This window comes from Ursus americanus, chromosome 9 (assembly GCF_024610735.1).
Source record: "Ursus americanus isolate L20-20 chromosome 9, mUrsAme1.1.p, whole genome shotgun sequence".
Lineage (NCBI taxonomy): Eukaryota > Metazoa > Chordata > Mammalia > Carnivora > Ursidae > Ursus > Ursus americanus.
The window spans coordinates 24638930-24656914 of NC_142135.1; the positions used below are offsets into that span (position 1 = coordinate 24638930).

At 33.3% G+C, this 17985-nt stretch overlaps 1 protein-coding gene across 4 annotated transcripts in view; it reads left to right on the plus strand.

Moving 5' to 3' along the window:
• Positions 1–17985, plus strand: part of CSMD3 (CUB and Sushi multiple domains 3) — a 1146349-nt gene that overhangs the window by 110564 nt on the left and 1017800 nt on the right. The window lies entirely within an intron of this gene.

Consider the following 17985-nt stretch of genomic DNA (forward strand, 5'->3'; position numbering starts at 1 on the left):
AATTCTGTGAGATGTCTAAGAGGATCTTCTACATGGAATTAGCATACCAAGTCCATTAGAATTTGTGCTTACCTTGGTCTATTTAACTTTTCAGAATTTATTTGCAAGCCCATATATAAAATATAATATTTAGTATAAAGAGTTATAGTAAGTCTATTACATCTTGCATAGCTTATTGAGGGGAGTTATGATGTTCAAAATTGCGATTTTTTTGTATTATGAATTGCTTCCGTAATTTGCATTACAATTATAGCTAGCATAAAGATATTGTACTTTTGGGCCCCTGGGTGGCTCAGCTGGTTAAATGTCTGCCTTCAGCTCAGGTCATGATCCCAGGGTTTTGGGATTGAGCCTGTGGTGTCCTTGGGCTCCCTGATCAGCAGGGAGTCTGCCTCTCCCTCTCCTTCTGCCTATCCCCCGCAGCCCCCGCTTGTGCTCTCTCTCTCAAATAAATAAATAAATCTTAAAAAAAATTGTACTTTAGTAGTTAATTTAAAGGATCTTTATTCAAGCTTACATAGAAGGCCAGTATCATTTTACTTTTCATATTTGCTATGTCTTGGTTCTAATATTAATGTAGGTTGGTTTTACAGAACACCATTTGCTCTGATTTTTATCGATACTTGTGAATAATTATATAAATACTAAGTGATATGTTCCCTTAAGTATTATGCTTTGTATCTATACTGGGAACTTTATATACCTTATTTTTAATCCTTATAAAATCTTTTTACGTAGTTTTAATTAAGAAAGTAGTTTTTAATTATGAAAGTGAGGTCCAAGGAAGATATGACTTACCAAGACTGTATAATACTTATCTACAGCAGGAGTGGGTTAAAGCCAATGGTTAATCCAAAGGCAAACACCTAAAAATGTTGTAAACTGTAAAGTGCTGTGCAATATTAATTACTATTATTCTACCAGAGATAACAAAAGTTAATATAAAATTATTTGAATGCCTATTTTCTTGCTCATTACAATGTTAATTTTATGTGGTTGATTTATGTGGCTAAAATTTATCTTTTATTACATTGATAAGAGAACTTCAGCTCAGATAATTCATAAGGCTTGCCCAGGATGTATAAACACTGTTTGCTGGAGTAGGAAGCTACACCTTCCAATGCTAATTATTTTTATACTTATTTCACAATACTTACACTTTTTTTTGGTTTGATGTCCAAATGAAACTTAAACATTATGCTAATGTCACAACTAAATTTATATGAAGCAAAATAAAGAAGATTAGGGATCCAGGGTTTTTGTAGGAAAACAGTACCATCAGAAGTGGACTTTTACCTTATTTTAAAGCAAACAGGGACTACAGACTCGCGTCTCAAATTCTGTTAAGGAGTTCAAATTCTATACAACTACCACACAGATAATTTCATGATTCTTTAACTCTGGCCAGAAGGGAAAAAAAAGAAAGATATCTAAAACATAATTTTGTTGTCAAAATTTTGTTGTCAATTTTGTGATCCACCTGGAAAGAAAAAAAATTATTAATACATGTGAATCAACCACTAAGCAGTAAAACACAATTACTAAATAACTTTGGCTTTTGGGTTTTAGACATTACACATCAAAGGAGGCCAGAGTTAATGGGGTATTTGTAAGAAAGGATGAACTCACATCTAGAACTGAGAGATGATATGAAAGTTCAAGACCAATAGGACAGTTCAGGTTTCAAGATTATGTTTTATTCCTCACTTTGTTGATACATGAGAAATTGTCATTTCCACACTCAGTGGCTAACTCACCTGATTATGACAAATACTAATACAGAATTTAGTGTGTTAGTACAAATCAATGTATAGACTAAAGAGAATATGAGGAAAATAGTATGCAGATTTGATAGCTTTTTAATATAAAACTGCCCTAACATGTATGGAGCAAATTATGATGTATTAATTAAACTAATTTTTGTGTTTCTTTTCTTTTTTTTTTTTTAAGATTTTATTTATTTATTTGACAGAGATAGAGACAGCCAGCGAGAGAGGGAACACAAGCAGGGGGAGTGGGAGAGGAAGAAGCAGGCTCACACAGAGGAGCCTGATGTGGGGCTTGATCCCAGAACGCCGGGATCACGCCCTGAGCTGAAGGCAGACGCTTAACTGCTGTGCCACCCAGGCGCCCCTATTTTCTGAATCATAAGATAGTTATAAAATAAAACATGGATATTATGTTTAAAAATTTTCAGTAAACATTTCTTGATGAACACCTGTGTACTTTGCTCAGCAATAATTGGAAATTTTAAAAGATCAAACTGAGTGTTGTAGAAAGGGATGTGGGTGGGGAATGGGGTAACTAGGAGATGTGCATTAAGGAGGCCATGTGATGTGATGAGCACTGGATGTTATACGTAAATAATGAATCATTGAACACTACACCAAAAGCTAATGATGTACTATATGTTGGCTAATTGAATTTAAATTTTTTTAAAAAAGAGAAATAAAACAAATATGGCAAAAAAAATAAAAGATAAATAACATACGACAATTGTTCTTGACTCTATAGTTCTCATCAATTAAACAAATGACCAAGCAAAAACCTTGCAGTACATGAAAATGTTTAGTAAATAATGGGGAAAATATGGAAATATGAGATGAACCATATAAACAATTTTATACAAATTGTGAATATGATTTGTCGTCTATAAAATAATATGTTAGGTTCAACAACCATTTGACTTGTTAGGAAATTATGAGAAGAAATTTTAAAAAATCTTTTAAAAATAGGTACTTATTTACCATTTTGACTTTTAAAAATTCTTTTCTGTAGATTCCAGTTTCCAACTGGTTAGTTAGGATTTGTCCTCTGCCTAAAGGGCATTCTTTTTAATTTCTTATAGTGTAGGTTTGTAGATGACAATTCTTTTCAGCTTTCATTTCTCTGAAAACAGTCTGAAATTCACCCTTTAAAAATATTTCTGCTCAATGTAAATTAAATTACTTTTCTTTTGTCAATCTAAAATTTTTCTTACTTTGTATTCTGCCTGTGATTATTTTTTAGAAGACTGTGATTTTTTTAAATCATGTTCCCCTATGTGTAATGTGAGTTTTTTTCTACAGCCACTTACACATTTTTCTCTGTAACTGAAGTTCAGCATTTTGACCATGGCTGTGGTTCTCTTTTTGCTTATTCTGCTGACCTTCTCAGAAGTATGTATGTCTTTATATAAAATATTGGAATATATATCTATATCTATATCTATATCTATCTATCTATCTATATATATATCTATATATATATATATAATCTCACACTATTTTTTCCTCAAGAACTCTGATTACACTTATTTTAAACCATTTGACATTAGCCCAACAGACCCTTGAAATTCTCATCATTTTATTTTACTTTTTTCTCCACTGTGACTTTCAAAGTGGTTAATTTGTATTGATAAGTCCACAAATGTTTTCTTTCTGTAGCTTCCAATATGATACAATGTCCCTTTCCTTAGGTTCCATAGTTTTTCTCTGAATCTTTTTCAGTTTCCATTTTTCTACCAATATTCTGGTAGAGAATTAAGAAGTTTCTATCTTCTTTTAAGATATCAGAATAGTTTTATTAGCTTTTAAATAAAATAAAAAGCTTTAAGTGACAGCTTTAAAAGATTTTAAACAGCTTTAAAAAATAACTGCTTTACAATTATTATTGCTAAGTCAAATATTATGTTCATTTTGAGTTAAGTTCTGATTTCTTTCCTCTCTTTCCTCCTCTTCCTCCTCTTCCTCATATAGTTTCCCCTCTCTTCATCTTCTTCAGCTTTGGATTGCATTTCCTGCTTATTTACATCCCCAGTAAATATTGATTGATTTTGACATTGGGATAATGTGTTTTAGAAACTTCATATTCTGTTAGCTTACTCAGAAGAATATTGATTCTCAATTTAGAAGGAATCTGAATTATTTTCTTATCACCCTAAACTTGGGTAGTTTTGATTTTAGACTTTGTGAATGGAGATCTACGGAAAGCTGAAAGTATTTGCCACACCCTGCAGCTTGGCAGGACGCAGCCCCCAGTGAATCTTGTCAAAGTTTACCTTTAGGCTTTATGGAGTTAAGTCTATGGTTGATATTATTCTATAGCGTGGTTTACATTCCCAAGGCTCCTGGTGTCTCAGTTGGATGTTAAAGATGTTAACAACAGATTGTTCATATTTTCCTACAGGCGAAAGACCAGCACTCTAATGATGTGCTGCACTGCTCTTCCCTGATTCTGCTCAACCTCTCCTTTTTCTGTTCCATCAAGAAAGCACAAAGAGGTTGTTATCTAACAATCTTTGGATGGTCTTGTTCTGTACCTCTACAGCATTGCCCTCAACCATCAATTTAAAGTGAATGTGCACAGAGACTCCTAGGCACCCTCCCGTACAATTCTATCTTTCCCGCGCTCTAGTCCACAAATTCTAGTTTCTCTATTTGCCAGCTCTGAAATCTGCATCCTTACAGTACTTTGCACAAACTCCAATTCTCTGTACCAGGTTGGAAAATTATTCCCAGCAGAGAGTTAGTAGGGCTCTAGGGCCAAAGGTGCAAAAGGAAAAAAAAAAAAAAACCACAGAAAAACCCCAAACCTAAAACATTGTTTTTTGAATATAGGAAATTTACTAATGCAGAAAAAGAGCTTCTTCCAAGAAGGCATAACTATAAAAAGCAGCCACTACCAGTATCCAGCATGGAGTGTGAGGGCAGCGACGACAATGACCCCTCTTCTTCTGAACTGTCATCTCCTGCTGGCACATAGGCCAAAATCAAATGGAAGCAGAGGGGTTAGAGGGCAAGAGCTGGTGATGTAATCTATGACCAGGCTCTTAAGACAAAAAGCGGTATGGGGAAAGGGGTAAAGATGTTTGAGTAGAAGAAAGGAATAATTAGCATATAGATATTTCTGAATTCAGGGCAATAAATTATTTTAAATTTATAATGAAAATATAGTTATTCACATACCCATGTACTCATTGTGTGGGTAATCACTGAAAATTATACAAGAACCTAATTTATTACCTTGAACAATAACATTGTGTATACACACACACACACACATATATTGCTTAATATTATTGAGAGGAATATAAACAGATATTTATATAGATTTTACTAATATTCTAGGGCTGGAATAAGTTTGAAGGCTTTGGAGAAGGTAGATTCAAAGCTAGGTAGGCATAACGGGTATAGTTTTTAGAAGTTGAATTAATAGTCATCTTTTTTTCTAAGTTTCTGGGAGTTACTATTGCTAATCACCACAAGAATTCTCTAAGCTTAATTTATAGGACACTGAATCTCAGAAAGACTAAATTTCCCAGGATCGAATTGCTGTTAAGTGATAAAGGTACTTATGTGTAAATCCAAAGTCTACATTCTTAACAGTACTGAGTATGAAAGACAGTAAGGACAGTGAGACGACTGACGTTAGACATATCACCTAACGGGGAGAGGAATCATACAAACTAAAAATCAATATTAAAATATATTCAGAGTATCTATGGAACAATCTAGAGAGAATGGGTCTTTATGAAGCTGGATTATTCAAAGGCATTGGAATGTGCCAAAATGCATTTAAGTTTAGAGAACATATGACTCATAGGATATGATTAGTTATAATTAATATCCATGTTAGTGGCTCAAGTTCAGAAGACAATTAAAGTATTAGTAACAGAAAAATATGATGAAAAGCATCATATTAATGGACTATTTTTTTAAACTTTCAGTCCAAGGGGAAAAAGATATAGTGCATTTATCATTAGAGGTAGAATGTGACATCTGTGGTCAATGTCTAATAAAACCCACAGTTTCTGAAAGCTTAAACTGACAACACTAATAATCTTAACATGATATCTTATTTGGCTACAATGCTTGATAACTAAATAAGTTACCCTTGCTCTTCAATATTTTTTGTGCTAATCAGATCAATTTAAAAGTCATTTAAATTATCATTTTATTAGAATTTTTTCTTGACCTTAACTTTATAATAATGTTCCAATGAACTGTTTAGAAGTCCACGTGATGATTTAGAATAATTCAGTTTTCATAATTTGCAGTGGGAATATTCACTTCCAGTAGTAATTCAGTGCTTTTGAAAATGCATGAGAGAGTCATGTATTAAAGCTAGGAAGGAACAGGAGACCATCGATTTCCTCCCTTTGATATTACAGGCTAGTGTTTATATGAAATCTGATAATATTTGTCTAGGACAGTTTCATTTGCCAGATTAATACAGTTTCCTCCATTGCTTATTTCTAATTTCAAGAGGCATATTCTGTCTCTAAATGTTCTTTCATCACTGATTCATTTATCCCCCCCCCTTTTTTTTTGATGTTTTCCTTTAGAAACTTCCAAATACTACTGGAAATGTTTTGGCTATTCCACAAGTCTGATAATTCCATTATTATGGAAAATGGTGAATATTCTGGGTAATCCCACACTAAATGGACAAATCAACACATGTATGTTACAGTATAAAAGTCCAATGAACTCAGGAAAGCAAAATTACATATTTTTTTGTTACCATCAAGAAGCAAATGAATGCATACTTTAGATATGTAGAATAATTTGAGTAGCAAAATTTGAAATCTAAGTGCCATCTACAACATACCAGTGATTGATACACTTAAGAAACTACACCTTGGAGAATCTCATCTTTTACCCTAAATCTAAAATATATATTTACCTGATCATAGCAAAATTAAAATGAAATGAAATGTCAAATAACAAGTTTGATTCATTGAAAAACTAACTTTGATTTGAGTATTTCTTTATTTTCCCCCTTTGCTCTATTTTGGATAGCTTTTAAGGATTCCTGTTATAGCACTTATCCTATATGTGTGTAAATTATTTATTCATGTCGGATTTTATCATTAGCTTCTAGTGCTTAAGGGTTGAAACGCTGTTACAAAATTTTTGTGAAAATCTAATATGCATGACAGCGTTTGGCACCTAGTGCATGCTCAATGAATGATATGACCTTAAACTGTTGATTTCACCATAAATTGTTTTTCCCCAAATGATTACTTCTGTTGATTATTGTAATATAGTTCAGACATAGGTTTTTAGAATGAAAAATTACGTTGGTTGAAACAGATGCTGAGAGAGTGGTTGTGTGATGGAGAATGAAGAAGAAAAAGTGGTAAAGATATAGCATCACAAAGCGACTTCTACTCCTAGCTTCAGTAAAGTAGCTTTCCATCAAAAATGATTATAAAAGTAGAAAAACCCAAAAATAAATCAAGCAAACAAAAGTATTTATTGCCAGATCTAAGTTAAAATAAATACTAGAGAGAATTGTTCAGGTAGAAGAAAAATAAACCTAGATGGAAAGACTGAAATGACAAAAAGAGGAAATATGTAGGTAAACCCAATGAATATCGAATGATTAAGATAGTAGCAGTGTCTTTTGGGTGTTTATAATATATGTATAGTTAAAGTCTACAAAAATAATGGTGGAAACATCAAGGAATGGGGTGGAGTTATAATGTTATATTGTCCTTGCTTTGTTCATGGAGTGATAAGGGTACTAATTATAATTTACTCTAATAATCAAGACTACACATTTTATTCTCTAAGGTTGCCACTAACAGAATATGAAATTGACAAGCTAATAGAAAAAAGCTCAATGAAAATACCCACTTCGTTAATATAAAATAAAGCAAAAAGGGGAAATAAAAGGACATATAACAGATGGAACAAAATAAACAAACATATAATTATAATAAGCTAAAAAATAATTACTCTAATTTAGATGTAAAGGCTAGCGCATAAACTTAAGAAATTAAACCCTACATGCTATTCATAAGAAATCCACCTTGACTATAATACTATAATAATCATAAGTACAGAACTAACTTATAAATAATTGAATGTATCTATACTCTTGTGAGATAAAGGAGACTGTGACACAACCATTGGTGGACTAGAGAAAAACATTTCATAATGGTAGAGAAGTAAATTCACCAGAATTACCAATAATTATTTATCTGGTAACTTACTGCTCAAATATATGGAACAAAAATGAAATAAAAGGAACAAATGAATATCACAGAGATTTTTAAGTTACTAGGTAGCAGATTAAGAAAACAAAGAAATTAGTATGAGTAATAAAGATTTCACTAACACAATTAAAAGCTTGACCCTATGAGCATACATTCACCCAATAAATGGAGAGTACTCACTCATTACGAATCTACATAGAAATATACCAATATCGGGGTGCCAGGGTGGTGCCATTGGTTAGCCCACCGAATCTCGGTTTCTGCTCAGGTCCTGAACTCAGGGTAGTGAGATCAAGCCCTGCATGGGGCTCTGCACACAACGCAGAGTCTGCTCAAGTTTCTCTCTCCATCTCCCTCTCCCACTCCCCACCCAACTCTCTTGTGCATGTTCTCTCTCTCTCAAATTAATTAATTAATTAATTCAACAAAAGAAATTTACCAACATCAGGTTATATTTTCTCCCTTAAAAGAGGCAGACACTTCAGCATTAACATTTGATTTTCTGAGATAAAAACTGTCCTCTTACTCAGAAAATAATAAAACATTTTAGTGTGTTTTTATCAATAATCTAAACTAGAGCCAAGGAGTTATATTTCATAGGCATTGTCTGCTAACATATTTGATACATTTGGGCAATAGGCATTTTTCATTCTCTGACAAATCGGTAATAGGATTTTCTAGTGTGTTTATTTAAATTTGTGTGTTCCAATTCAGAGACAATAGAATAGTTAAATTATGTAATAGAACTTCATGGCTAAAGCTGATAATTGTAGTAATAAATAAGAGGAAGAGGAAAAGAAGAAAGAAGTGCTAACATATATAATATTCACTATGCTTAAAATACTGTTCAAAGAGATTTGCAGTTGTTAACATGCTTAATCTTTAAAACAGTTACTTGTTATCCCATTTTATAAATAAAGAAACTGACACATAATAAGATAAGGTAATTTGCACAAAAGGAGTGCTAAATTGTGAAATCAGGATTTATTTCAAACAGAGGCTCACTAAAAAACTGGTATTTTCAAAAAAACTATAAATTACATTTTAAAGTTTAATTAAAGAGACAAATGCAGACAAGAAAGTCTCAATAAATTCATATTTTAGAGAATGCATAATAAAAATACAATGATCTTTTAGAGAAATAAAACCAGATGCAAATTTTTAAGTTTTTAAATGGCTATTTCAAACTTTTTCTCTACTGTAATAATATTGCATAGACATTACCCAAATCAAAACACTGTATCAATGGTTGATAGTTGTTTAACTTAAAATGAAACAAAAAGTATTTTTATAGTTAAATATCCTTTTTTAACAATATGAATTTTATTTATTTTTAATTTTTTGAATGTAGTTGACACAATGTTACATTAGTTTCAGGTGTGCAACATAATTCAACTTTATACGTTATGCTAAGGCTCACACAAGTGCAGCCACCCTTTGTTCACTGTATATCGCTATCACAATATCATTGACTATATTCCCTATGCTGTGCCTTTTATTCCCATGACTTATTCATTCTACAATTGGAAGCCGGTATCTCTCACTCCCCTTCATCCATTTGCCCATCCCCTGACCCCCTCCCCTCTGGCAACCATCAGTTTGTTCTCTGTATTTATAGGTCTGATTCTGCTTTTTGTTTGTGTATTCATTTGTTTTGGTTTTTAAATTCCACACGAGTGAAATGCTATGGTGTTTGTCTTTCTGTCTGACTTATTTCACTTAGCATAATATCCTCTAGGTGTCACTATTTGTAGATGACATGATATGCATAGAAAACCCTAAAGCCTCACCAAAACTCTATTAGAAGTAATAAGTGAATTCAGTGAAATTGCAGGATATAAAATTAATACCAAGAAATCAGTAGTGTTTGTATACACTAATAATACAGTAGCATAAAGAAGATTAGGAAAATAATTTCATTTACAATTGCATCAAAAAGAATAAAACACCTAGGAAGAAACTTAGCCAAGGAGGTGGAAGACCTGTACTCTGAAAACTATAAAATATCAATGAAAGAAATTGATGATAACACAAATGAAGGGAAAGATATTGCATGTTCATAGATTGGAAGAATTGATATTTTAAAATGTCTATACTAACCAAGGCAATCTACAGATTCAATGCAGTCTGTATAAAAAAAAAATAGCATTTTTCACAGAACTAGAACAAACAATTCTAAATTTTGTATGGAAGCACAAAAGATCCCAAATAGCCAAAGCAACCTTGAGAAAGAAAAAGCTGGAGGTATCACAATTCCAGATTTCAAGATACATTACAAAACCGTAGTAATCAAAATAGTATGATACTGGCACAAAAATAAACACATACATCAATGGAACAGAATAGAGTGGCCAGAAAAACCCACACTTATATAGTCAATTAATTTATGACAAAGGAGGCAAGAATATACAATGGGGAAAAGACAGTCTCTTGCAACAAATGATATTGGGAAAACTGGACAGCTACATGCAAAAAAAAAAAAAAAGAATCTGGACCACTTTCTAATATCATTCACAAAAGTAAACTCAAAATAGATTAAACCCTAAATATAAGACTTGAAACCATAAAACTCCTAGAAGAAAACACAGGCAGTAATTTCCCTGACATTGTGCATAGGACCATTTTTCTACAAATGTCTCCTAAGGCAAGGCAAATAAAAGCGAAAATAAAGTATTAGGACTACATCAAAATAAAAATCTTCTGCACAGTGGAGGAAACCATCAACAAAATAAAAAAACAATGTAGTGAATGGGAGAAGATAATTGCAAATGATACATCCAATAAGGGATTAATATCCAAAATATATGAAGGATTTACACAACTAAACACACACAAAAAATAATCTGATTTAAAAGTGGGCAGAGGATCTGAATAGACATTTTTACAAAGAAGACATACAGATGGTCAACAAATACATGAATAGATGCTCAACATCACTCATCATCAGGGAAACGCAAATCAAAACCACAATGAGATATCGCCTTACACATGGCAGAATGGCTAAATTTTTTTTAAAAAAGAAAAAAAACAACAAATGTTGGCAAGGATGTGGAGAAAAGGGAACACATGCACTGTTGGTGGGAATGTAAGTGGGTACAGACACTGTGGAAAACAGTATGGAGGTTTCACGAAAAATTAAAAATAGAAATATCATATGATCCAGTAACTTCACTACTGGGTATTTGTTCAAAGAAAATAAAAACACTAATTCAAAAAGGTATATGCACCCCTATGTTTACTGCAGCATTATTTATAATAACCAAGTTATGGAAGCAACTTAAATGTCCACTGAGAGATGAATGCATAAGGAAGATGTGCACGCTTGCATACACACACAAACACACACACACACACACACAGGAATATTATGCAGCCATAAAAGGGATTAAGTCTTGCTGGTTAAACACATTTTTAATATTTGCTATATCTATTTTTATCATTTGCTTTATCTAGAAAAATGTAGTTTCTTTAGATCTCTCAATTCATTTGAAGATGTGTCATATCTCATACACCCTACAAAAGAAAACAGTAAAAGAAGATACATGTGGAAGAATAAAATGATAATCATAGAGTTTAGAAAAAAAGAAAAAAATTGCAATCCCTCTATGTTTGTAATGGCTTGAGCTTGATATTGAAGGAGCTGGATTTTCACCCTCACCTCACAGTAATAGGAACCTCTTGCTTCCTGCTGGGTAATGTCAGAAGAGGTCTAGGGTAGGTAGGGATGTTCACCATCACCCAATTATAACAACACTACTCCCTTAGTTGTTAATGGAAGCAAATGAGAAAACATGCATTTTTCTTTCCATTTCATCATAATGAAGCAGTACCCACCACCACTTTTCCTGCTGGGGCAATCTCAGAAGAAGCCAGTTAGAGAGAAGATTTAAATAAGATCCAGATTCTCATAATGTAAATGATATTCTCTGGGTTGCACAAAGAAATCATTAATTGTACCAAAAGCCAAAAAGATCTCAAACTGAATGAAAAAAGGCAATCAATGAATACCAACACCACATGACAGAGATTTTAGAATTATCTGACAAATATTTTCAAGCAGTCATGATAAAAAAAAAATCCCCAAGAAACAATGAAAACACTTAAAACAAATAAAAAATTTTAAAGTTCTAGCAAATAAATAAAAAGACTCAGCAAAGAAATGGAAAATAGAAAAAAGAGTCAAATCAAAATGTGACATAACAGGGGCACCTGGCTGGCTCAGTTGGTGAGCATACGACTCTTGATCTTGGGCTTGTAAGTTTGAGCCCTGCGTTGGGTGGAGAGGTTACTTAAAAATAAAATCTTAAAAAAAAATGCTACACAAGAAAAGTACAATAACTGAAATGAAAAGCTCAATGGGTGTGCTCAACAGAGAATGGAGGGAATAGAAAAAAGAACCAAGGAACTGAAGTAGAAAAGAAATTACCTAATCTAAACAACAGGAAGAAAGTAGACTAAAAAAATTAAAGATGAACAGAGCACCAACGACCTGTGAGAATAAAATAAAGAATCTAGCATGTGTCACTGGAGTCATTCATGAAAGAAGAGAGTGTAGGGCTAAGGAAGTAGTTAAGGACATAATTACTGAAAACTTCCCAAATTTGGCAAAAGGCATGCACCTACAGATTAGAAAAGCTGAGTAAACTTCTAAATGGATAGGCACAAAGAAATCCATGCCATGTACATTATAATTAAACTGGAAACTGAAGACAAAAAAGTCTTGCAAGCAGCCAGAGAAAAAGGACACCTTGTCTGTGGGTGAAAGTCAGCAAGGATATGGAACTCAACAGGATGCACTAATGAGGTGTAATCAACATTTAGAGAACACTCTATTTACAACATTGGAATACACATTATTTTCAAGTATTCAAGGAACACATATTAAAGTAGAGCATATCCCAGGCAATAAAACTTGAACAAATTTGAACTGAAATCATCTAGAGTATGTTCTCTGATCACAATGGAATCAAACTAGAAATTAATATCGATGAAAGTTAACGAAAATCCAAACAACTGGAAATGAAACAACTCACTTCTATAATAGCCATGGCTTGAAAAGAAAGATTCAAGAGAAATTTAAAAATACATTAAACTGAATAAAACTGAAATACAACATATCAAAATGTGTGGGATACAGCTAAAGTAGTACTGAGAGACATTTTACAGTACCAAATACATGCATTAGAAATAGAGAAAAGTCTCAAATTAATGATCTATGCTCCCACTTTAAGAACCAAGAAAAGAAGAAAAGCTAAATTCAAAACAAGGGGAAGAAAGTAAATAATAAAATAAGACGTAAAAATTTGAAAACAGAGTAGAGAAAGTTATAGAGAAAAAAAATCCATGAAACTAAAACTTGTTTCTTTCAAAAGATCAATGAAATTGGCAAAGCACAAGCAAGACTGAGAAAGAAAAGGAAAAATGAGAAAAACCACAAAATTACTAATATTAGGAATACAAGAGGGGATACACCGCAGACCCGACAGACATCAGAAGGATAATAAGGGCATTCTATGAACAACTCCATATTAATGGATCTGACGACTTAGAATTCGCTCATTACTTACACACACACACACACACACACACACACACACACACACACACACACACACATTCACCTGATATGAAATATTTACCGGTAGAGGTGCTAGTAAGGAAAACAGTATGGAAGTTCCTCAGAATATTAAAAATAGAACTACCATATAATCCAGCCATCCCACTTCTGGGTATATACCCAAAATAATTAAAATCAGGATCTCAAAGAGATACTCGTACTCCCATGTTCACTGCAACTTTATTCATGATAGCCAAGAAGTGGAAAAAATCTAAATGTCCACTAAAGGGTGAATGAATAAAAATAATGAGGTATGTATTTTCAGTGGAAATAAGAGGGCAATCCTGTCATATATTACAACATGAACGAACCTTGAGGACATTATGTTAAGTACTTATGAGTACTTAAGTACCTTATGAAGTAAGGTAGTCAGAGGAGGGCAAATACCGCAAGATTCTACTTATATGAGGTAACTAAATAATTGAAATTCTTGCAGAAGAAAGTAGAATGGTGGTTTCCAGGAGCTAAGAAAGATGGGAAAATTAGGAGTTATTTTTCAAGGGGTATAGTGTTTCATTCATGCAAAATAAAAAAGTTCTAGAGATCTTCTGTACAACATTGTGCATGTAGTTAGCACTACTGTCCACTTCAAAACTGGTAAGAGGATAGACTTCATAATATGTGTTGCTTACCACAATAAAAAAAAGTTCAATTGCTACTATTAAGTTCTTTACAATCTTTACCACACAAGTGTTGTATGTCAATAAAATTGTGAACTCTTGGTGATGAAAAAAAAGAGTCATTCAGTATAATCGGGAAGAAAAGTCCAATTGCAGTGAGTAAACACAAGTGTGAAAGAAAGTGAAAGGTAAACACAAGAGTGTTTCTTTCTTTTTTTTTTTTTTTAAAGATTTTATTTATTCATTTGACACAGAGAGAGGCAGTGAGAGAGGGAACACAAGCAGGGGGAGTGGGAGAGGAAGAAGCAGGCTTCCTGTGAAGCAGGGAAGTCAATGCAGGGCTAGATCCCAGAACGCTGGAAGACACTTAACGACTGAGCCACCCAGACGCCCCCACAAGAGTGTTTCTTATAATGCCATAGTTCTTGACTAGCATAAAAGAAAACAACATAAAATTTAAAATACCATAAAATGCTGTAGAAATAATCATATTTTCTATACTGTACAGAAAAGGTAAAATATGAACATGAAAGAATAAAGGGAGAAAAAATTAAAAATCTGTATTCTTACCCAAATTCTTGTGACCCAAATCATGTAAAGTTTAGTTATTTTTCAACTATAAATTGACTCTTTAAGTGGAAAGTTAAGGTGTGAAAAATACAACATAAGGCATTCAGAATCTGTCAAAGACTGAATCTATGGAATGTTGCAATGCCAATTTTTGAGACAGGTTTTCCACAAACACATACTGATTCATCTAGATTAAGTTTTGCTTCCATGCATTCTCACAGAAATGAGTGCTTACCCCAATCATAGCACTTATCATATTCTATAATAATAATCTGTATTTCTGCTGGGAATGGCCAGCAATCCCTGAACCGCTGGATGAAAGATTACTACACACTTTGTTGTGAAAGAGAGGAGAAGGCAAGGGGGAGGTCAACGCTCAGAGACAAAGACCCTCTGGTCTTCTTTGCTCCCACTTCTATTGGTCGTTCAGGATAATCATAAATCCTTATCACTGTTTCTCAAACACGTGATGTGTGACAAAGGGTCTTACTGAAACTAGGAAGACCTGTTTATGGGAAAGAAACGATATGCTGATCTACGTGTTCTAGGAGTTCTGATAAACATAGCCTAAGGGAAAGTGCATACATCTTAGATCACAGGGCAGCTGTTTGGGCTAAGAAAGCTTCGGGAAGGCAACGCCCCGCAGCATTTCAACGGCAGAGTAGTCACTCAGGCCTCTGCGTTCTGAAGGCCTAGGCCCTTCTCTGAAACCTTCTCTTGCCCTCAGCGAACTCCGTGTTACATTTTAGCAAGCCAGGTATCATGACTTATTTCATGCTTTACATTAACCCCAACAATTTCCATGCTGTCTTATGTTGTAGTTTGTCAGTTCCATGAAGACAGGCTGGAATAAAGTCCTTTTAATCATTTTATCCTGAAGCATGGCATATGTGATGAATAGATGAACAAGCATGGGAGAAATATCATCAGAGGAAAGGAGTGGAAAAGATGGAGCTTCACATGTGCTATAAAGAGCACTAAGGAGTTGTGGACTTATGAGAGCAATGAACTATAAAGAATAAGTAAAGTTATTTCATTTAGAAACATATATATGAAGGGCAAATATGGATTACTAACGAAAAATCAGAAAGCTAAGCAACTGTACCCTAAAAGAGAAATTGAAAAAAGTAAAGAGTCCATTAAAAATAAGTGAAGGATATGGAGAGGCAATTCATAAAAGAATTATGAATGAATGAGAAGCATATAACCAGATATTTGATCCCAATAGTTACCAGAGAAATGCAAAATAAAATAGTAAGGTAACATTTTTTTGCCTTATAAAAAATCTAATGTTGCCAAAATTGAAGTTGGAGGTTGAAAACACTTCATGACCTGGTGATAGCAGTAGAAATGTTCACATTTATTGAGGATAGTTTGGATGTATCTACCCAAATTTAAAATGCAGCACACCCATTTCTGGAATCCTATCTGAAGTATGTATCACACAAGTGCACAAGGATATACATCCAAAGTTGTTCTTTGTGCCCTTGAAAACACAAACACCAAAGCTGTCAATAAGAGATACATTAAATAAATTGAAGTACAGATATACCATATGCCATATAGCTATGTAGTCATTAAAGAATGTAGGAGAAGTATACATGTGGATCCAGAATCAGTGATATTTTACAGATATGCACAAAAAGATTCAGAAAATTATGCATAGTATGACTGATTCTATTTGTAAATATATATATATAATGCATGAAAATATGCATATATCTACATTTGCCTAGAAATGGCCTAGAGAGAGATACACACTAAGCTGATAACAATGACCAACCTTGTGAAGCATTAGTAAATAAGGGAGATTTTATTTTACTTAAGAACTATATTTGTTTCTGGGTTTTTTTTTGGAGGGGGTAGTAATTATAAACCTATTGCTGGAAAAAAGTACTTTGTTACTGTGAACAACGTGATGTTTAACCAAACTTCAATATAAACAAAAAATGAAAATAAAATGAAGAACACAGATAAGAAAGCTTAAAAATAGGTGTAATTCTTAATTTGCCTCAAGTAACAAAAAAAGGAAAGGAACTGAAATGTATGAATCAGCAGGCCCTTAAAAAATTAGTGGCCAGAGCTGAACATGTTATTTTAGGACATATGTCCTTTTTCTAAAGCCATCAGGGTTATGGGGCTTGAGAATATATAACAGCCCATAGATCAGATTGTAGCTGAAGGGATTCATGCTTGCATTTAGTTATGAAGTTCAAATTGGAAGCTGTTCAGGCAGAAAACTAATAGAAATGGGTGATAGCTAATTAACCTAAGGCTTCAAAGTAATTGCTCTGCAAGAAGCAATTTAAGAGGGACCTTTCTCCTTTTTTTATTTTTGAAAACCATAAAATGCCCTATTTGACTTTTGGTGCACGAGCAAAAATATATGTATACACACAAATATTGATTTTTTTTTTAAACTTCTATCGTATCCAACTTCTTGGTAACTTTTTAAAAGGCCAAAAAGAATCACAAGAACTGTGCTTATATCCATACTGAATATCCCAGGTTTAGGACTTCGCAATAAATGGAGATAATTAGAGTAGGTTCCTAAAGTAAATGTGGGTAAGAGGATAGGGTTGTACTGATTATTTCAGCCCTGAGCCACCCACTTCACCAGTCAGTAGGGTAAGCTACTCTAAAACATACTAGTTGTTTGGTAGAGAAGTGGATTCCCTAGCAAAAGCATGGTGTTCTTGTGAAAAGAGAAAAGAATTAATTTACAAAGTCCCAAATCATTCTCTGTCACAATCTACAACTCTGGCTTCCCATCTTCCGTGCATAGTCCCTCATATTTAAAAAAAATATCCACACCTATATATGATATACTCATTCCTTCTCAGAGAGGGAAGCCCCATATTTCCTACATTTCCATATACAGTTTCAAATATAGATACTTTGGGTAGTACAGTGTTCTCTCCCCCAAATCAGCTCATATTTCTGACTTAACAGCTTCATGGCACATAAGCTTCACATACAACCCACAGATTTGAAAATAACACCAAGGTGAAGAATTCTTATCAGAACTTCTGAAACCATGGATACAATCTTTAATTGCATATAGACTAGTCTAGATACATGCTGGGACCATCTTCCCTGACCATTGTATAAATTTTAGAGTTTTACATTACCTAATCTGACTACAGACTAGTATCTATTCATAAATAATTTCTTAAGCATGATAAGTTTTCTAG